Source organism: Panthera tigris, chromosome A1 (assembly GCF_018350195.1).
Source record: "Panthera tigris isolate Pti1 chromosome A1, P.tigris_Pti1_mat1.1, whole genome shotgun sequence".
Taxonomy (NCBI): Eukaryota; Metazoa; Chordata; class Mammalia; order Carnivora; family Felidae; genus Panthera; species Panthera tigris.
Window position 1 is genome coordinate 68,789,107 of NC_056660.1, and position 20,001 is coordinate 68,809,107.

General features: G+C 46.0%; 1 protein-coding gene across 3 annotated transcripts in view; it reads left to right on the forward strand.

Moving 5' to 3' along the window:
• Positions 1-13,146: 13,146 nt before the first annotated feature.
• The window catches only part of FARP1 (FERM, ARH/RhoGEF and pleckstrin domain protein 1), a 296,010-nt gene continuing 289,155 nt past the window's right edge, over positions 13,147-20,001 (forward strand). The window contains exon 1 of one of the 3 annotated variants that reach the window (XM_042979513.1): positions 13,147-13,209. The gene's annotated coding sequence lies outside the window, so the exon portion shown is untranslated. Of the gene's footprint in view, positions 13,210-13,798; positions 14,132-20,001 lie in introns of those variants that run through there. The other 2 variants (XM_042979519.1, XM_042979509.1) reach the window with 2 other exon arrangements.

Here is a 20,001-nt window from a genome sequence, read left to right on the forward strand (position 1 = left end):
ATTTTTATTTTTTTTTATTTATTTTTTTTTTATTTTTATGTGTTTTTAGAGAGAGAGTGAGAGAGCACAAGTCGGGTAGAGAAAGGGAGAGAGAGAGAAAGAGAGGGAATCTCAAGCAGGCTCCACACGCAGCACAGAACCCATCAAGGGGCTCAATCCCACAACCCTGAGATCATGACCTGAGCTTAAATCAAGAGTCGGCCATTCAACTGGCTGATCCACCCGGGCGCCCCTCGAAATCCCTTTTTTAAATAGAGTTTGACTTGGAATCATGTAATGTGTTCTCTTTTGAAAAATTGAAAGAGGATGATGACATCACACCTGGTCTCCCTTGCTGAGGGTTCTTGTATCTTGGGGCCACCTAGGGAGGGGTGAGAGTCCGCCATTTGGATTTGGATTCTGAGCTAAGCCTCTGCTCCAACCTGGCTCTCCCAGAGCTCGCTGTAGGTCCCAGTTTAGTGGATTGCTACCTGAGTACGCATTAGAATCCCCTGGGGAGCTTAAAAAAATTCGGCTCGCATACTGCACCCCAGAGCAATTACAGCAGGATCTCTGGGAGGGATAAGAAGTGTCAGTGATTTTTTAAAAAGCCCCCAGGTGATTCCAATACGCACCCAAGTTTGAGAACCGGTGGCCTATATAAATAACAACTTCCTTGTTTCACACATACTCATTCCCTGGGTTACTCTGTCCCTTGAGACTTCACAGGGACCTGGGGTGACCAGCAGGGAGTGTTCAGGCATTTCTAACTCCCTTGCCTGAGACATCTGTCACTAGGAATTGTTGAAAACAAACAAAAAACAGACCCCAAAGCCATCTGCTTTAGAATATCAGAGCCCTCCAGTTGGAATTAGCTTGACAAATCAAAGATGAATACCAAGTTCAAATGTTCCATGAATTTAGAAATTCCTTTCTAAGAAATTTATGTTAAAAAGATACATATTAGAGTGGTGCCTGGGTGGCTCAGTTGGTTAAGTGTCCAACTTCTGATTTTGGCTCAGGTCATGATCTCATGGTTTGTGAGATCGAGCCCTGTGTTGGGCTCTGTGCTGACAGCGTGGAGCCTGCTTGGGATTCCCTCTCTCCCTCTCTCCCTGCCCCTCCCCCACTTGCTTGCACACTCTCTCTCAAAAAAAAAAAAAGAATTAAAACTCATTTAAAAATTTAAAACTACATATTAGAATATATGAAGATTAAAAACTTAAAAATACATATTAGGGCATATGACAAGGGTGTTTTCACGCAAAGTGAGAGATCTGTAGTTAATCAGGCAACTAATCGTGTGATAATACGATTGATCCTAATAATTTTTTCCAGTATTTTATTTTTTATCACAGCTTTATTGAGTTATAAATCATATACCGTACATTTTTCCCATTTAAAATGTACAAGGCAATGGCTGTTAATACAGTTACAGAGTTTCATAATTATCTCCACAATCAACTTGGGAACATTTCATCCCCTAAAAAGAACCCCCCACCCCTTAACATTCAGTCCGCATTTCCCTCTAATTCCTCCAGCCTGAGGCAACCTCTGATCTTTCTGTCTCCATAGATCCTTGAGCTTTCCCATCAATGCAATCATATGCTATGTGGTCTACTGGCTTCTTTCACTTGGCATCATGTTTTCAAGGTTCATGGATAGGTTTCTTCCTATCACCAACAATATTCCATTTACAGGTAAGTCATGTTTGGTTTACCCTTTCACCACCTGATGGACATTCAAGTTGTTTCCACTTTTTGGCTATTCTTAGTAATGCTCCTACAGACACTTAGTTGTTAGGTGGAATATGTTTTCATTTCTCTTGGGTATATGCCTAGGAGTGGAATTCATCATTTTATCATATAAATTTCAAGCATACAGGTTGAAAAAATTTTATAGTGAACATGCTTCTAGCCACCACCAAGAGTCTATAATTAACATCTTATTCTCCTTTCTCTATCACCCATCTATCCATCTATCTATCTCTCTAGCCATCCATCAACTGGCCTTTTTAAATCTATTTCAAGGCAGGGGTGCCTGGGTGGCTCAGTTGGTTGGGCGTCCGACTTCGGCTCAGGTCATCATCTTGCGGTTCGTGAGTTCGAGCCCCACGTCGGGCTCTGTGCTGATGGCTGGAGCCTGCTTTGGATTCTTTGTCTCCCCTCTCTCCCTGCTCCTCCTCTGCTCACATGCTGTCTCTCTCTCAAAAATTAAAATAAAGATTAAAAAAAATTTTTTTAATCTTAAATCTATTTCAAGGTAAATGGCATAAGTCCTCTTTCTCCTAAGTACTTCAGCATTAATAGCATTCACTAGAGTTCAATATTTGCTCTGTTTCATTTCCTTTGAGGTACTGTTTACATATGATGAAATGCACAAATCTCAAAGTCTATATTCACTAGATTTTCACAAAGTCCTCCATGTAAACCAAACTTCAGTCAGGACAAGTACATTATAATCACTCCAGGACGTTTTCTCATGTTGGTCTCCCAGCCAATCTCCACCGCAGAGGGAGAGCTTTCACAGACAGCTTCCATTCTGAGTTTTACCTTCATGTATTTGCTTTGCCCACCGTAAAGCATCATGTGAATGGAAAAGTACAATATGTACTTTTGTGTGTGTGAAGGTCCTTTCTCAGCAAAATGTATTTGAGTTTCACCCACGTTGTCAATAGTTTATTCCTTTTTATTGTTGAATTATATATAAATTCATTGTGTATGAATGCACCATACCTTACTTTTCCGTTCTCCTGTTGATGGGCATCTCTTTGCCCCCTCCACCCCCATTTTATTTGACTTTTGTTTAGTTTTATGAATAAAGCTGCTGTGAACATTTTGTACAAGCCTTTCTGTGGACATATGTTCTTGTTTTTCCTGCCTAAATGCATAGCAGTGGAGTTACTTGGTCTCATAGTGAGTGCATGTTTAACTTTATAAGGAACTGCCAGACTTTTTCCCAAAGTGGTTGTGCCATTTTACGTTTTCATCAGCAATATAGGAGTTTGAGCTGCTGTCTCCTCACCACATTTTGATGTTGGTAGTCTTTTTAATTTTAGCAATCCTAGCGGATGAGTAGAGTGTCTCCTATTTGTGGTTTGCAGACTGAGAAGAAGCTCTCTCATCACTGGCTTTTCATACACCGCCTTCCATTAAGTGTTCAAATCTTTTGATCATTTTTAAAAGTTTTACTCTCTTGGGGCTCCTGAGTGGCTCAGTCGGTTAAGCGCCTGACTCCGGCTCAGGTCATGATTGAGTTCGAGCCCCACGTGGGGCTCTGCACTGACAGTGTGGAAACTGCTGGGGATTCTCTCTCTCTCCCTCTCTCTGCCCCTCCTCCACTCACGTCCTCTCTATCAAAACTAAATAAATAAATATTAAAAAAAATTTTTTTTAAGCCTTTATTTATTTTTTTGAGACAGAGACAGAGCATGAACGGGGAAGGGTCAGAGAGAGAGGGAGACACAGAATCTGAAACAGGCTCCAGGCTCTGAGCTGTCAGCCCAGAGCCCGACGTGGGGCTTGAACTCACAGACCTTGAGATCATGACCTGAGCCAAAGTCAGATGCTCAACCGAATGAGCCACCCAGGCGCCCCAAAAAATAAATATTTTTAAAAAGTTTTACTCTCTTGAATTATAGAGCAGTCCTGAAGAACCACTGATCATCTACAAACCTGTTCTATTTTTGAAGCATGTCTAGGAAAGGAAAATGTTCTCTCTCTCTCCCCAACCCTTCCCCCATCCCCCCCTTTTTTTGGTATTGCATAAATTCTAACTGCAAGAACTTCATGGGCTTCAGATTACTGTCATTTAAGTCCAGTTCTCTCGGTTTAACTCATTCAGAGTGAAAACAGTGATATTTAGAGATAATTTGTGGTCAGGCATTGCATACTTAGGTAGGCTATGCCTGGATGTGTAATGGGGATTTTAATTTGTTAAAGAATGAAAATTACTTCATGAATAATCCTCCTTATTGCTCCTTTCCCCCAGTATTCTTAATCTGTATGAAAGCTTAGAGGAATCATTCAACTAAGTACTTGCTTACTGCTCTGTGTGTCCTCCTTGGACTTCGTTCCTGAGGATCCGCAGAACAGGCTCTTGCTGGGAACAGCCACATGCCACTGCTTAGGACAAAGGTGTGGTTGTATTTAGGATTTGCTTTCTTTTCAAGGATTAAAAACTGTATTTAAGTGGCCTTGATCCAATGCAGGAGGATAAAGAAGCTGCTAAAGCCCAATTTGTGAAAAAACTCCCCCCTCCCCCGACAGAGTTGGTGGTAATTTGAGGGTTAAGAGGACCCAATGTTCTCAGCTGTGCTGCTGGTAGGGTACGGCTTGAGGATGCGTCCGTGTGGGCCAACTGTCCCTCATCTTATCCAGGTGATTTCTTTTCAATTTTATTTTATATTTAAAGTTTATTTATTTTGAGAGAGAGAAAGAGAGAGAGAGAGAGAGAGGCACAGAGAGGGAGAGAGATTCCAAAGCAGGTTTCACACTGTCGGCTCTGAGCCCAACATGGGGCTTGAACTCATGAACCATGAGATCGTGACCCGAGCCAAAATCAAGAGTCGGACACTTAACCGACTGAGGCACCCAGGTGCCCCATTCTTCTTATGATCCTTATGGATCTTCAGCAGCAATTGTTGAGGGGGAAATGAACATTTTTCTTTACTTTTGCCTTAAAGTGTGTGAAGATCCAATTTAAATAAGGGGATAATTATGCAATACATATGGACCTCCAACCACAGGTTACTAAACATCAGAGTTATTTTGCATAGGCCGTCGTACATGAGATAAATGAGACAGAGATTTGCTATCTTGACTGTGGGCATACACATGTGTATGTGCACATAGGTACATGGGGACAGAGACATACAGATAGAGATACCCTCCCCAACCCCATTCCTACTTCAATTCTCGGTGCATCTTGAACAGTGAAAATGCTTCAAGTAACCATCAACAGTGATACACTATCCCCTTATACCTCATTTCATTCTCTGAGAATCAAAAGGCAAGATCACAGGCCAGATTCAAAATCATTGCGCTCTGTGACCTTCCTCTGGTTTCCTCCTAAACTTCTCCTTTCGAAAGTGAACTGGAAAAAATACGTCACAAAGGGCACTTACTTTCTATCCTCTTCCATTTTCTATCCTAAAAGAAGTATGTTTTTAATATTTTTCTCCAGCTGTCCCAGACATATGGATATAGAGGCACAAGGCAGCATAATGGGGAAGTACAGCATAGTCTCTGAAGCCTGACTGACTTTGAATTCCCTTCTCTGCCATTTACTAGCTGTGTGAGCTTGAGTAAGTTACTTAGCCACTCTGCGCTTCTGTTTCCTCATTTGTAAAATGGGGATAACACAGCTCCTACTTTCTAAGGTTGATGTGTCAGTTAAATGAGCTAATATTCACTAACAGCCATATGTTTTGGCCATTACTATCTTTATAAATAGAAAAAACCCTGTAGTTAAAGGTAAAACTTCCCCAGTGACTCTTACCAAGGTATAATATGATTAGTTTTTAGAACCAGACAAAATTCATCTGGAAAATAATTATGTAAACCTAGCCAGGAAACCTTTGAAATTATGGGGTATAAGTTCTATCACATAGTAAAATATACTACAAAGCTATGAACACAAACATTTTGTTACTGGGACAGGAATAGGCAGCCAGAATTGGCATTTTGAACAAGTGTAGAGAGATGATTATTATTATCTGGGTTATTACTCTGCATATGATTATTTTTATTATTATTCAAATGGTGTTTATAGTTTAGAAAAAGGCAAAGTTGGTTCTATGTCCTATTTCTTATGCCAAAATAAATACTATATAGATCAATTTTATGAAAATAAACTGTTAAAGTGTGAAAATATAGTGATTTTTTTTTTAAAGCTGGGAAAAACCTTTTCAAGTATGATGCAAACATGTGAAATTGTAACAGCAAACAATGGTCAGGGCACCTGGCTGGCTCAGTTGGTGGGACATATGATTTCTTATCTCGGGGTCATGAGCTGGAAACCCACGTTGGGCATGGAGTTTACTTAAAAAACAAGCCAACAGTGATAAATCTGACAATATAAAAATTAAGAATTTCTTGTCGCAAAAACAGGTATCATAAACAAATATAAAAACAGAAAAAAATACCCACTATATGGGAGCAAAGCACTAATTTCCTTAACCTATGAAGATATTATGAATCAACAAGAAAAAGACAGACAACCCAATGGCTACATGAGCAAAGGATATAAAGTCAATTCATGGACGAAGAAACGTCCAGGGATGATAAAGAATAGGATTCTGCTGTACGTAAAAGATTGACAAATATTAAAAGTCTGCCAATACCTAGAGTGGGTCAAAGTGTAAGCAGTAAGCATTCTCAAGCACCCTTAGTGGGTGTTCTTGTTATCCACTGCTTCATAGCCAGCCCTGCAAAGTTTCATGGCATAAAATAACCATTTTACCATAGATTTTGTGGATCGGGAATTTGGAAAGGGCACAATGGCGATGGATCGTCTCTGCTTCACAGCATCCTTAGCTGGTATGACCCAAAAGCTGGGGTGGCCGGAAAGGCTTGAGATAGTTGGGATAGGCACAGTGGGGCTGGAGAACCCCTTCTTACTCACTTCCCCGTACCTGGGCTGAGATGGTGAAAGATGGGCTCATCTGGGACTTTCAGTTGGAATACCACTGTGTGGCCTCTTGATTACGTGGTCTTAGGATAGTTGGGACTTCTTCTTTTTTTGTTTAATGCTTTTTTTTTTTTTTTTTTTTACCTTTATTTGTTTTTGAGAGACAGAGAGAGAGCATGAGCAGGGGAGGGGCAGAGAGAGGGAGACTCAGAATCTGAAGCAGGCTCCAGGCTCTGAGCTGTCAGCACAGAGCCCGATGCGGGGCTCGAACTCATTGAATGGTGAGATCATGACCTGGACCAAAGTTGGATGCCCAACCGACTGAGCCGCCTAGGCAACCTGGTATAGTTGGGACTTCTTACATGGCAGGTCAGGGCTCCAAGAGCAAGTATATACAGAGAAGAAGCTAGAAGCTGCATGGCTTTTTATGACCAAGTCACATAGCATCACCTCCACTCTACCGACTGAGTCACAAGCTTGTCCAGACTCAGAGGGAGCAGACATAGATACCACTTCTTCATGAGAGGCGTGTCAAAGAATCTGTGGCCATGTTTTGAAAACACCACAGTGGTTCCATATAAATTTTAGGATTGTTTTTATTGGACCCACAAAAGTATGGCCAACTAATCTTTGGCAAAGCAGGAAAGAATATCCGATGGAAAAAAGACAGTCTCTTTAACAAATGGTGCTGGGAGAACTGGACAGCAACATGCAGAAGGATGAAACCAGACCACTTTCTTACACCACTCACAAAAATAAACTCAAAATGGATAAAGGACCTGAATGTGAGACAGGAAACCACAAAACCCTAGAGAAGAAAGCAAGGGAAAACCTCTTTGACTTCAGCCGCAGCAATTTCTTACTTGACACATCCCCAAAGGCAAGGGAATTAAAAGCAAAAATGAACTATTGGGACCTCATGAAGATAAAAAGCTTCTGCCCTGCAAAGGAAACAATCAACAAAACTAAAAGGCAACCGACGGAATGGGAAAAGATATTTGCAAATGACACATCAGACAAAGGGCTAGTATCAAAATCTATAAAGAGCTCACCAAACTCCACACCTGAAAAACAAATAATCCAGTGAAGAAATGGGCAGAAAACATGAATAGACACTTCTCTAAAGAAGACATACAGATGGCCAACAGGCACATGAAAAGATGCTCAACGTCACTCCTCATCTGGGAAATACAAATCAAAACCACACTGAGATACCACCTCATGCCAGTCAGAGTGGCTAAAATGAACAAATCAGGACACTATAGATGCTGGAGAGGATGTGGAGAAATGGGAACCCTCTTGCACTGTTGGTGGGAATGCAAACTGGTGCAGCTTCTCTGGAAAACAGTGTGGAGGTTCCTCAAAAAATTGAAAATAGATTTACCCTATGATCCAGCAATAGCACTGATAGGAATTCACCCAAGGGATACAGGAGTGCTGATGCATAGGGGCACTTGTACCCCAATGTTTATAGCAGTACTTTCAACAATAGCCAAATTATGGAAAGAGCCTAAATGTCCCTCAACTGACGAATGGATAAAGAAATTGTGGTTTATATACACAATGGAGTACTACGTGGCAATGAGAAAGAATGAAATCTGGCCTTTTGTAGCAACATGGATGGAACCGGAGAGTGTTATGCTAAGTGAAATAAGTCATGCAGAGAAAGACAGATACCATATGTTCTCACTCTTAGGTGGATCCTGAGAAACTTAACAGAAGCCCATGGGGGAGGGGAAGGGGAAAAAAAAAGTTAGAGAGGGAGGGAGGCAAACCATAAGAGACTGTTAAAAATTGAGAAGAAACAGGGTTGCTGGGTGGTGCGAGGGAGGGGAATGTGGGTGATGGGCATTGAGGAGAGCACCTGTTGGGATGAGCACTGGGTGTTGTATGGAAACCAATTTGACAATAAATTTCATATTAAAAAATAATAAAATTAAAAAAAAAAAAAACAAAAGAAACACCACGGTGGAAGAAGAAATTCTGGCACCATCTTTGGAGGGGAAATTTGCAATCTCTACCAAGATTTAATATGCAACTACCTTTTGAGCCAAAAGTGTCCTATATGGATAGTCGCTGGGTCTATCTTCTCTACCTTTCCTCCACAGTCTCCCCTTAACCTTTTCTCTACCTGGTTTCTGCTGCCACCATTAAGATCCCTTCCCTTCCTAGATCTAGAACCTACTCTGCAACATAATTAAGTCCTCATCTCTAGAACCCTTCTTGGATTGTATAAATTTTACAATCTCCATTCCTTCTCTGCAATTCAGTATCTGCTGGTTCCATGAAAGGGGAGCAGCTCTGAGCATGTGGTAACTCTGCCCCCATGGGTAGTAGGGCTCCAGAAAGAGTAGGGCTCTGTTCTGCTCGAAATCCCAAGATTTTATTTCCTCTCTACTATAAGGGAGATTCATATTCTCCTTACTGACTTACCTTTGGACGTGCTTCTTCTAATTCTACTACTCTTACTATAGGATGCTGTGTGCTTTTAGTTATCCATTGCTGCATAACAAATTACTCCACAACTCAGGGCTTAACACAATTGCATTTATCATCTCATACTTTCTGTGGGCCAAGAAGCTAGGCATGGCTTAGCTGGGTCCTTGGGCTCTGGATTTCTCACAATGCTGTGATCCTTTCAAGGCTCGACTGGGAAGGATCCCCTTCCTAGCTCCCTCCTGATATTATCACAGGATTCAGTGCCTCAGGGGCCTAAATAAAGCCTCATTTCTTCACCAGATCCCTTTGTTTCTTGCCATATGGGTCCTTCATAGGACACCTCCCAATATGGCGCTGACTTCATCAAAGGCAGGCCAGAGAGAGTGTCTTTTGTAAGCTAATCATGGGAGTGACATCATGTCCCGGTTCCATGTTCTGTACATGAGCAGTGAGGAACTCACCGACCCTTGGTCAGGGTGAGGGGAATGCGCAGAATGAGAGCGTTAGGAGTCACGGCTGGAGCTGCCCACAAGTGCTATGGGCAAATCCCCTGTTCCCTGACAGGTTTTAATGTGGATTCTCATGTTACTGACAGTGCATATTCTCACATCCAGAGGTTTGCATTGCCCTAAACCCAGAGGCTGCCCTGATCCGGAAAGGTGGGGTCGCCCCATGGTGCTGTGTTTTGTGTCTCTCGGTGATGGTAACTATGGAATAAGAAGTTTCTTTTCACTGTGACACATGATGGCTTTAGCATAAAAGATTTACTCACACTTTTGTCTAAGCTTAGAACATTTCTGAGGACTGTGAACCCTTGGGAAACTGATCTCTTGAGAAGTGGGTCTGGGAATTCAGGGAAGGGTCCCTCATATGTTTTACTTAATACCTTTCTGTCCTGCTTGATTATTTCTTAATTTACCACGTACACACATTTATTGTAATAAAAGCCAGCTAAAATTAACAAAGAGAAAAGTTAAGAATGGGGTAACCACTGAATTCAGAAAGATTTCTTGGGGCGCCTGGGTGGCTCAGTCAGTTAAGTGTTGGACTCTTGATTTTGGCTCAGGTCATGACCTCATAGTTTGTGAGTTCGAGCCCCGCATCGGGCTCTGTGCAGAGCCTGCTTGGGATTCTCTCTCTTTCTCCCCCTCTCTCTCTGCCCTTCCCCCACTCTTCCTCTCTCAAAATAAATAAATAAAGTTAAAAAAAAAAAGAAAGATTTCTCAAAATTTATTTATTTTGAAAGAGAGAGAGCACGAGAGAGTGTGCATGCACACACACGTGTGTACCAGCAGGGGAGGGGCAGAGAGAGAATCTCAAGCCGGCTCCTCACTGTCAGCGCTGAGCCCTACGAGGGGCTTGATCTCATGAACCATGAATGAGATCATAGCCTGTGCCGAAATCAAGAGTCAGATGCTTAAGTGAGCCACCCAGGTGCCCCTGGAAAGACTTCTAAATAACCCCATGTCACGAGATAAAAAGGGGACCTAGTTAATTACAAATTTGTATAGCCTGCAAGGGAAGCACAAATGAAAAAATAAGCGAGGGCGTCAATTTTTTCACAGGTTGACTGTGCAGGTGGCAGATTTTGCAGGACAGATGTCCCTGGCTTTTCAGGTAGAGGAATTTAGAAAGTGCTTTCAATGAGATGAAGTACAAAGCACAGAATGTTCTAAAGAGCTGTTAGGAAGCTAGAGGTGGGGTGGGGTGGGGGGGTGGTTCTCCAGCCTCTCTCAGTTGGAGCCCTCAGCCTGCCCTCCTCTCTCTTCTCCTGTATTAACTCTCTCCGCAGGCCTGCAGACACTCTCAGATTGCCTCTGTGAAAAGTCACCTTGCCTCAAAAACGCTGGTAATATTAAGGTAATAAAACAGCATTCGATGTAGGGTGATCGTACATGTGCTAAGAGCAAAACAACACAAACCTTGTTTCAGACCTAGAAAGAAGAAAAAGAGACCTAGGTCAAGGCAGAAATGTGTGTCTTCCAAAGAGAAGGACTGGGAAAATGTCACTTTTCTAATTTTCAGATTTCTATAGGTTTTTGGTTTAGTTGTGAGGTATGGCTTAGCACCTTGCTGGCCACTCACCGCAGTAGCCCCTTGACTAGCAGAAAACACAGAAAGCTTGGTAGAAATAGTGTCCCAAACCAGGGGCGGTGGGGGGTGGGGTGGGGCACAGTCAGTTAAGCGACGGACTCTTGATCTTGGCTCAGGTCATGGTCTCGAGGTTCATGAGATCCAGCCCTATGTTGGGCTCTGTGCTGATAATGTGGAGCCTGCTTCACTCTCTCTCTGCCCCTTCCCTGCTTGTGCTCTCTCTCTCTCTCTCTCAAAATAAATAAATAAACTTAAAAAAAAAATCGTGTCTCACCTGAACCCAGAATCTGCATTTTAACAAGATCCTCAGGTGATTCATGTATACTTGAAAACAGTAATTGTTCTCAAACCTGGCTTCACATTGGAATCACCCACAGAACTTTAAAATGCCTGAGGCCTGGGTCCCAACCCCATAAATCCTGATGTACTTATCTGAAGTAAAGCCTGGGTGATGTTTTTTTAAAATCCGAGGTGATTCCAGGACTCCAAACCATCATGCTAAGACAGTGGCTGGAGTGTGGGCCCAGCATACCGGTTAAAGGAATGCAAATTCTCAGCCCCACCCCAGATCTACAGACTCAGCCTGAGGATCTAAGTTGAATCAGCCCTCCAGGTGATTGGAGAACCTGATAAGGTAGGTCTAGGGTACGGGCCCCCCAATTTACCTTTCTGGACGTTTCCAGGCGTTGCTGCTGCAGGTGTGTGTGAGAGCCACACTTAGAAGCATTGGCCTAAGCCCTCTGATCAATGGTTTATCAAAGGCCACACAGCTGGTCAGAACCCACTATTTCTTTTCAGCCCATCTGCTGTTTCTTCTTTGGTCAGAGGCCTACAATGAACTCTTTTTTTTTTTTTTTAAGTTTATATATTTATTTTGAGAGAGACAGCCTGAGCAGAGAGGAGGGGCAGAAAGAGAGAGGGAGAAAGAGAATCCCAAGCAGGCTCCTGGATGTGGGCACAAAGCCAGAGGCGGGGCTGGATCTCACCGTCTAAATCAAGAGTCCGATGCTCAGCAGGCTGACCCAACAACACGCCCCTGCTCTTTACTTCCACTGTCACCAGATACGCAAGGGTTAAAAAAAAAAAGAAAAAAAATACAGGGGGGCACTTGGGTGGCTCAGGCAGTTGGGCATCGGACTCTTGATTTCAGCTCAGGTTTTGATCCCAGGATCGTGGGATGGAGCTCCGACTCTGGCTTTGCACTGAGTGTGGAGGCTGCTGAAAATTCTCTCTCTCTCTCTCTGCCTCTCCCCTGCTCTCGGGCTCTCTCTGGGGAAAAAAAAATAAAGCCTTTGGCTAAAAAAAAAAACCCCAAAAAACAAAAAACCAAACAGGTCAGCACCTTATACTCAAAATACGTCTCTTTGCTCCTCTCCAGGAATTACTCACACCTGCTGCCACAGGTACCCCCTGTACTTCTAATGCGTCCTGTTCTTGTGCCAACCCCCACTGCGGGCTCCTGCCCGCTCCCTTGTGGCTTCTCCCATGAAACCTGTCCATCTGGTTTGAGGACTGTGAACTCCTCAGAGGCACAAAACGACCGGGGTAGCCTCGGGATCTAGCTGAGAGCTGCTTTGGTCTCTGAGCTGCTGCTGCCCGCCCTTTCCCCTCCACGAGTAGAAAGTCTACAGCGAGATAAAGGCTGCACGAGGGGCTCGGGAAGGGGGAGATGGAGACGGTGAAGCGGGGGCTCCTTGCTGGAGGGTGGGGACAGTAACTGTGTCCCCCGCCCTAGTCCCTGCCTCCTCAATCCATCTTACTCCCTCCCCCATTAAATTCCGCAAACCAGTTCCCAACCTATTTCACTCCTCTCCCCCGCTGGGCGTTGCTCCTGTTCCTGGAGGTGGGGCAAGTGGGGGGTGGGGGTGGGGAGGTGGGGACTGTACTGGGAATCGCCTGGGTGGAAAACACTGGGCCGTGGCGGGGGGAGGTGGCAACCGCCCCTTCGGGATTAAGTCGCTCGCAGCCCAGGGTGGTGCCGGAAGCCTGCTCGTGTGGCTTGGGAGGGGAAGGTGCTCGTGGGTCCCTGCAAATCGCCGCTTCCCGCCCGACAACGAAAAGTCCTAGGTGGGCACACAGGCACCCCCTTGCATGACCTCAGCCAGTGAGTTGCAGAGTCCGCGCCGCCGACCGCCCTGCAGCAGCTCCTGGTTAAGCCGGTGCGCTCGTCTCCCGCTCTCCTTAGATCGCTTTCAACCACAGCAGCAGGATTGGCGTGTCCCTGGTGGCGCAGCGCTCTCCTCAGCGCTTCCTGCGCTGGGTTCGGTGGCGCAGCGCAGAGACTCGGGTTCTGGCTGTAGGACCAAGTAAGGCACAGATCCGAGGTGGGCTCTCGGGGTCCGGGAGGGGCTCTCCAGGCTGGTGCCCCCCCCCCCCCCCCGCTCCCGCCGCCCCCTGGCGCACCTGCCCCCCAGGGCGGAGCGGGGCGGGGCACGCTGGCGCGCAGGTCGCCGGCCCGGACGCTGGAGGGGGCTGTGGCTCTCCCGCTGTCCCCGCGGCTCCGGCGGCTCGGCGCCCAAGCTCCCCCCCGCCGCCGAGGGGCCGGCCCAGGCCCGGGGAGGGGCGCGATCGCCTTCACTTCCCGCTCGCCGGCCTCGGAGGCGGCGGGTCCCGCGCGGGCGCAGGGCTGCGGGCGCTCGGCTGGGGCGCGGGGCGGAGACGCGGCCGCCGCCCGCTTTGCGCCGCTCCTCCCCGCGCGAGTGGCACTCGGCCGGGCGTCGAGGCGGCCATGGCGACCCTGAGCCCGCTCCCCACCCACCCCGCCTGCTCCGCCCTCCCCTCCGCCCCGCGCCACCTTTGATGGCTCGGACCTCGGCCGGCCACCGCCAGCCCCGCTCGCGCTCCCGCGCCGCCGCCGCCCGCGGGTATTAATAGCCGAGCGCCCCGCTGCACGCGCAGCCCGGAGCCGCCGCGCCCTCGGCAGCCAGGGGCTCGGAGCTGCTGAGCCCGGAGGCCCGGAGTGGGAGCCGGAGCCGCCGGCGCCGTGGAGGTAGGAGGCGCGGGGCGAACAATGACCGCGGCGGGGCGGGCGGGCGGCAACTTGTGCGAGTCCGGGCTCTCGGGGCCCACCCGCCGGGGGGGCGCGGGTGGAGGTGGGTTGCGTGCCCGCGGGGTCCTGCCCGGAGGAGGCGGGCGGCGGGTGGGATCGGGCCCTCGGCAGCCCCGGCAACAATAGCAGGAGCTCGGGGGCCTCCGGGCTCCGGGCCGCCCTTTGCACCTTTCTCTCACCTCCGCGGACCCGGGCTGCGCGGCTGTGCGCGCGGCTCCCCCCCGCCTCCCCCACCCCGCTGTGCCCTTCCCCCCCGCTTCCTCCCATCCCACCCGGCACAGTGACAGCGCCGGACGCCGCTTCCGGACCTCGGGCCGCAGTCTTGGCCCCAGAGGCGGATCGCGGGCCGGGGAGGTGGCCACTGGCTCGGGTACCGCGGCGCTGCCGGGTGCCTGCCGCTCGCCCACGCGCGGCGCGAGCACCCGGGTAGGTGACAAAGAGGAACACACCCTCCGCTTAAGTTAGATTTTGTCTCTCTTTACCGCCTTTACGGAGAGCAAAGTTTTTTTTTTTTTTTTTCTTTCCAGCAAAGGACACAGATTTTTGTGGTGAGCATTTTAAAACAACAACTTCTGATTGTGGTTTTACGATTTAAGTTCCGGAAACTTTAGCTGTGTGATCTGGCCAGACCCTTGAGAGAGAGAGAGAGAGAGAGAGAGTGTGTGTGTGTGTTATTTGAGGAGGGGGGGGGATGAGTTCCTGGTCATCGTTCTGGATTTCGTTCCTGGCAGTTGGGGCCCCGCTACTCCCGGGATCGGTGCAGGACCCCAGAAAGGAGGGAGGTGAGGCTTACAAAAGAATCGAGGACGCTGCTACCAGGTCAGCTCCCTGAGCTGTGGAGAGATCGCCTCTCGTCCGGAGGAGTTTAGCGGTCTCAGCCTGTCTCAGCCTTCTGGAGTACCATGGTGGCCTCTGGCTGTTTCATTTTATTATTGTTGTTAATGCCTTCCCTGTTAGCTTCCCAGGTTTGATTTGCTCCGCCGCCCGCCCTGCCCTGTTTCCCGGATTCCCCCTGAGCCATGACTTTTGTGGACCCCCGGCCCCCCTCACCCAGCCGGCGGTCTTGGGAGAGCCAACCCCCATGGGTTACGTTTAATGTGTTTTGCACGTGGTGACTTTGCCAAACCCATGTCAGAACGTCCTTTAGCATTGTCTCGCTCTTTCATTCAGTCGAAAAAGAAGAGGAGGGGAAAGGCCTTTTTGGTGATGAGAGCTTTGAGGGAGTTGCCTTAAAAATTGCCCTCGTTCCCATGGGGTGGGCCTTTCTGATATCTCCTAGCTTTGGCTTTCTTCCCTCATTCCACAGCCTTCTGGCTGGGGGTTTACCCCTCGGCCTTTCCAAAGGGTTGGTCTTCTGGTGTGACAGTTTCTGAGGATGGCTTCCTATGTGGGTTCAGCATCCACATGGCTCACTTTATATTCCCGCAGCATCGTTCTGCAGCAAGGCACCAATATTGGAGTTCCTCCAAGCACAACAAAACGTTTGTGTTTTTAGAATGTCTGGCTAATAGATCTGCCTCTGGGTAAAATAAATAGACATTATTGGCCAGTGGCTGGCTCACTGGGCGAAGTGTTGGTTGATAGAGATGCTGAGTTGATGCCTCCCTTACCCCAGGGCTTCCCAGAATCTCTTGTTTCTTTGAAGCCGACAGGAAACTTGACATAGTTGGGGATGATGTAGTTGTGCCCCATAGGGTCACAGATTCTGTGGCACAACCCTTGTGAGTCGGTGTGTGGTTTCGCGTTAAGGAGTCTGTCCCTAGGGAAATCCTGGAGTTGGGTTTATAATGCCCCTTTTCACACTGATAGTCTCTTCCTGGAATTTGTGTAGGGATTTAATTCCTTGGGTCATAATAGAACAGTAACACTACTCTGTAGCCAAATTTACCAAAAGGAGATTGAAAAATCTATCCTAGACAATTCTCTTCTGGTGGGTTGCATTTAGTTTATAATTATTTTGAGACTAAAAGAAAGCTGGGTGAATGTTTTTGTTTTGTATTTCATTACAGAAACTGAAGAAAGTTAAGAATTAAATACAGGATCAAAGGGGTTCGTTTCTTAAAAAGTGGAATTTGTCCCCTAATACTCGATGCACATAGAGCTTAATTTGTTTGGAAAAACGATACAGCTTTTTAAGAAGGGTGCTTGGGATAACGTCCATCGAAAGAGAAAAGCTTTTTCCATCCTGGAAGAGGTTAGAGAACATTGGAGAAAAGGCAAGAGCCCAGTCTTTGTGTGCTGAACACCCTTTAGGAAAGACATTGTGACTTTTCCCGGAGGGCGGGGCAAGTTCTGTGGATTTGTAGGTATTGGGCCAGTGGAACTGGCGTTTGAAACACACCCTTTATGACTGGCCTTGCTTATTGCAGAGAACTGCCTAAGCTTTTTGAGAAATGCCCTGGCCCCCATAAGAGAAAATGCTACAGAAAAGAGAGGTGCTCCTATGATCCCCCAGATACGGTTGCCGGCTTGAGTCCTTTCCACTTTGGGTGCACAGGCATTCTAGGTGTTGGCTGGGAGGGGAAGGGGCAGGCTTTTAGGTCCCATGGCTGCCCTCTCCTTTTCTTGGGTACCTTCGATGGAAAGGCCAGGCTCTTCAAGCCTGGCTATTCAATGGGAAGCGGGAGGTCAAGTTCTTTTTCTTGCTTTTTAATGGGTAGAGTTTCTGCTACGGCCTCTGTTTTCCTCCAGGTTACTGCGTTAACCATTTCCACATGTCCAGGAAGATCAGAGCCCAAATGTTTCCATTCAAATTACTTGAAATACTGATTTCACCAGTCTTTTTATGCCAAATGCTGCCTTTGTTTTTAATCAAGAAGCCCCCGGAAAATGTTTATTTTAAAGTGGAGAAGCTGGCTTTTTTCGGCTGCCCTAGTCCTGGTTTGAAGGCAGTTAAAAAATGTTTTGCCAAGTGGATACTTGAAGCAAAAGTGGGCACTTGATAGATATTAAATATGGTGCTCTAAGCTTTTGATATCTCTGAAATAAGCCAGGGACCATCAAATACAATGTGACTAAAACTGAATGCATGCCCAGTGCAGGCTAGGCATTGGCAGTTTTCTTATTTTAACGTGGGACGGAAATAATAGACAAACTGTAAGATTGGCAAATAAATGATGTGAGAATTCATCATTTACACTGAATTAATTTCGTGTGAAAAATTGTCATATTTGTGCATACATTTTCAAACAAAGGAGCCACCAGCCAAACCAGATTGCTTTTAACTCTATTATGCTAATATTTCTTGCCACAAGAGGAATGCCACTCTACACACAGACTTCGGCTTTCCATAAAAGTATCTCATACAGGAAGACTTACAAATCCAGGAATATGGTGATTTTCATTTTTTGTTCTCATCCTGTTAACTCAGGATCTAGTATATGCCTAGCACATAGCAGTCCCTTGGTAGATAACTGGCTGTGAATGAATAAACCTGGATTTTCATGTCCTTTACAGTTAGTCTTTAAAGTTTTTAAGGTTGCTGTTCCGGGAACTTGAAGATATGATATTTGATTTTGTTTCCATTTTGTTCGAATTTAATAATTGCAATTAACCTTGAAAGCTGGGTAATATTGTAAAAAGTTACAGTCTCATTAAGAAGAAACTTAGGTCTAAAAGCATGAAGAAGAAAGTAAAACTTCTCTGAAAAGCTAGCTTCTCCAAGAATTTTCCTTCTTCCTTGGCATCTATTTTCTAGAGGCTTCATTAGTGAGCATCTGTTTGGTGGTAACCTCCTTTTTTGTGTGCCTTTAAGTATCTTTGTTCTGGAATGATAAACGCCCTGGGTGCGCGATTTCAGATTGACGTTGTATTAATCAGCTCCCTTCTGGTTCCTTTGTGGCAGCTGCAGTATCCGCCTCTGGGCTGGTTGTTGCTTGTGAGTAGTCTGTCTTTTCTGTCTGCTGACTTTTTTTTTTAAGCTTATTTATTTATTTTGAGACAGAGAGAGAGTGTGCGCGCACATGAGCCGGGGAGGGGCAGAGAGAGAGAGAGAGAGAGAGAGAGAGAGAGGGAGAGGGAGAGAGAATCCCAAGCAGGCTCCGTCCTGCCAGCACAGAGCCCGACGTGAACTCATAAACTGTGAGATCATGACCTCAGCCTAAATCAAGAGTCGACCCACTGAGCGACCCAGGCGCCCCGGCTGCTTTAAGGTTCTTTGGAGTTCTGCACCTTCACTCTGTCTGGGTATAATTTCTTTTCTCCTTGACTTTGATCGCCCCTTCCTCTCCTCCTCCTGCTCCTCCCCACTCTCCCCTTCTTCCCTTTCTCTACTCCTCCCTCCCAGCCTCTCACCAGTATCTTTCTTTCTGTCTCCCGGTACCATTTCAAGGTCCGTTCCGCCACCCTTTGTTCCTTCGCCTTTGGCCGCTCTGGCCGTTTGCTTTGGGCTCTGATGCATGAAGCTGCTGTGCACTCTTGCGAACAAGTCTTTGTGTGGAGATCTGTTTTTAATTCTTTTGCGGGGTCTTATAATAAGTATACGCTTAACTTTATCAGAAGCTACCGTCTGTTTTCCCAGGTATTTGCACCATTTTACATTCTCACCGATGACATCTGAGCATTCCAGTTACTGTAATCCTCAGTAACACTGGAAATTCAGTCTTTTTCATTTTAGCCATTCTGGTGGGTGTGTCACAGTGTGTCATAGGGATTTCATTCTAGATTTCCCTGATGGCCAGTGGTTGCTTTTCATGTGCTTATTGGCCGTTTGCATATCTTCCTTTGTGTATCAAATCTTTTGTATTTTTAATTATGTTTTTGTCCGATCATTTTATATAGCTTTAGAGTACGATCAACATATAATAAACTGCGCATACTCAATGTCATCTTGTCTCATTGTGGGGATTCTTTATATATTCTGGATATGAGTTCTCTGTTAGATCTGTGTGTTGTGAATATTTTCACCAGTCTATTTTTTAACCTTTCTATTTTTTGATGGTATCTCTTGAAAAGCAAAAATTATTGGCAAAGTATTATATACATGGCGTAATTATTGAACTTATCAAAGGCCAGGGAATTTACTCAGTTTTGGAAAAATAACACATTTTTTATGTGTAAGGCTTACTGGTATTGCTCTGTTCAAGTGGTCAGCTTCCATTTTTGAGGGTGAAGGAGCAGTTTTGTTCCTTCCTCCCGAAAACAGAGTTGAAGAGGCTTAAAAATGAAAGAGAAAATACCTGCTTATTTTGAAAATATGAGGAAACAATTATGTTTGAGATTATGATCAAATAAATCGATTTTTAAAATTCAAACTGGAGTTGTATTTGTTTTTCGGCACACAGAAAGATGATGGGAAAGAAATATTTTTGAAAGCGATACGAAAAGGAAGCCTTGGGTAATAGCAAGGTGTAACATTTTATTTAGTTTTAATGTTTTAAAGTTTATTTATTTTGAGAGAGAGAGAGCGCGAGCGAGGGAGCATGCATGAGTGGGGCAGAAAGGGAGAACCCCAAGCAGGCAATACACTGTCAGCACAGAGCCCCATGTGGGCCCCATCCCACGAACCATGAGATCATGACCTGAGCTGAAACCAAGGGTTGGATGCTTAACTGACTGAGCCACCTGGCGCCCCAAGATGTAACACGTTAAAAAGAGGTCAGAGCGGCACATGTAGGTAGTTATGAAATGCCTTTAGTTCCCCTTATCTTGGCAGGAATTGTATCTTGCCGTCTGTGTTTTCTCATTTTCTGACCCAAATAATAAGCATTATTAGGGTCGGAAAGTATGTGTTCCTAATTTTTGTTTCTCCTGCCCAGAGAAAGTAAATAAATCTTGGTTGATCCGAACTAAAATGCGTGTGGCGAACACCC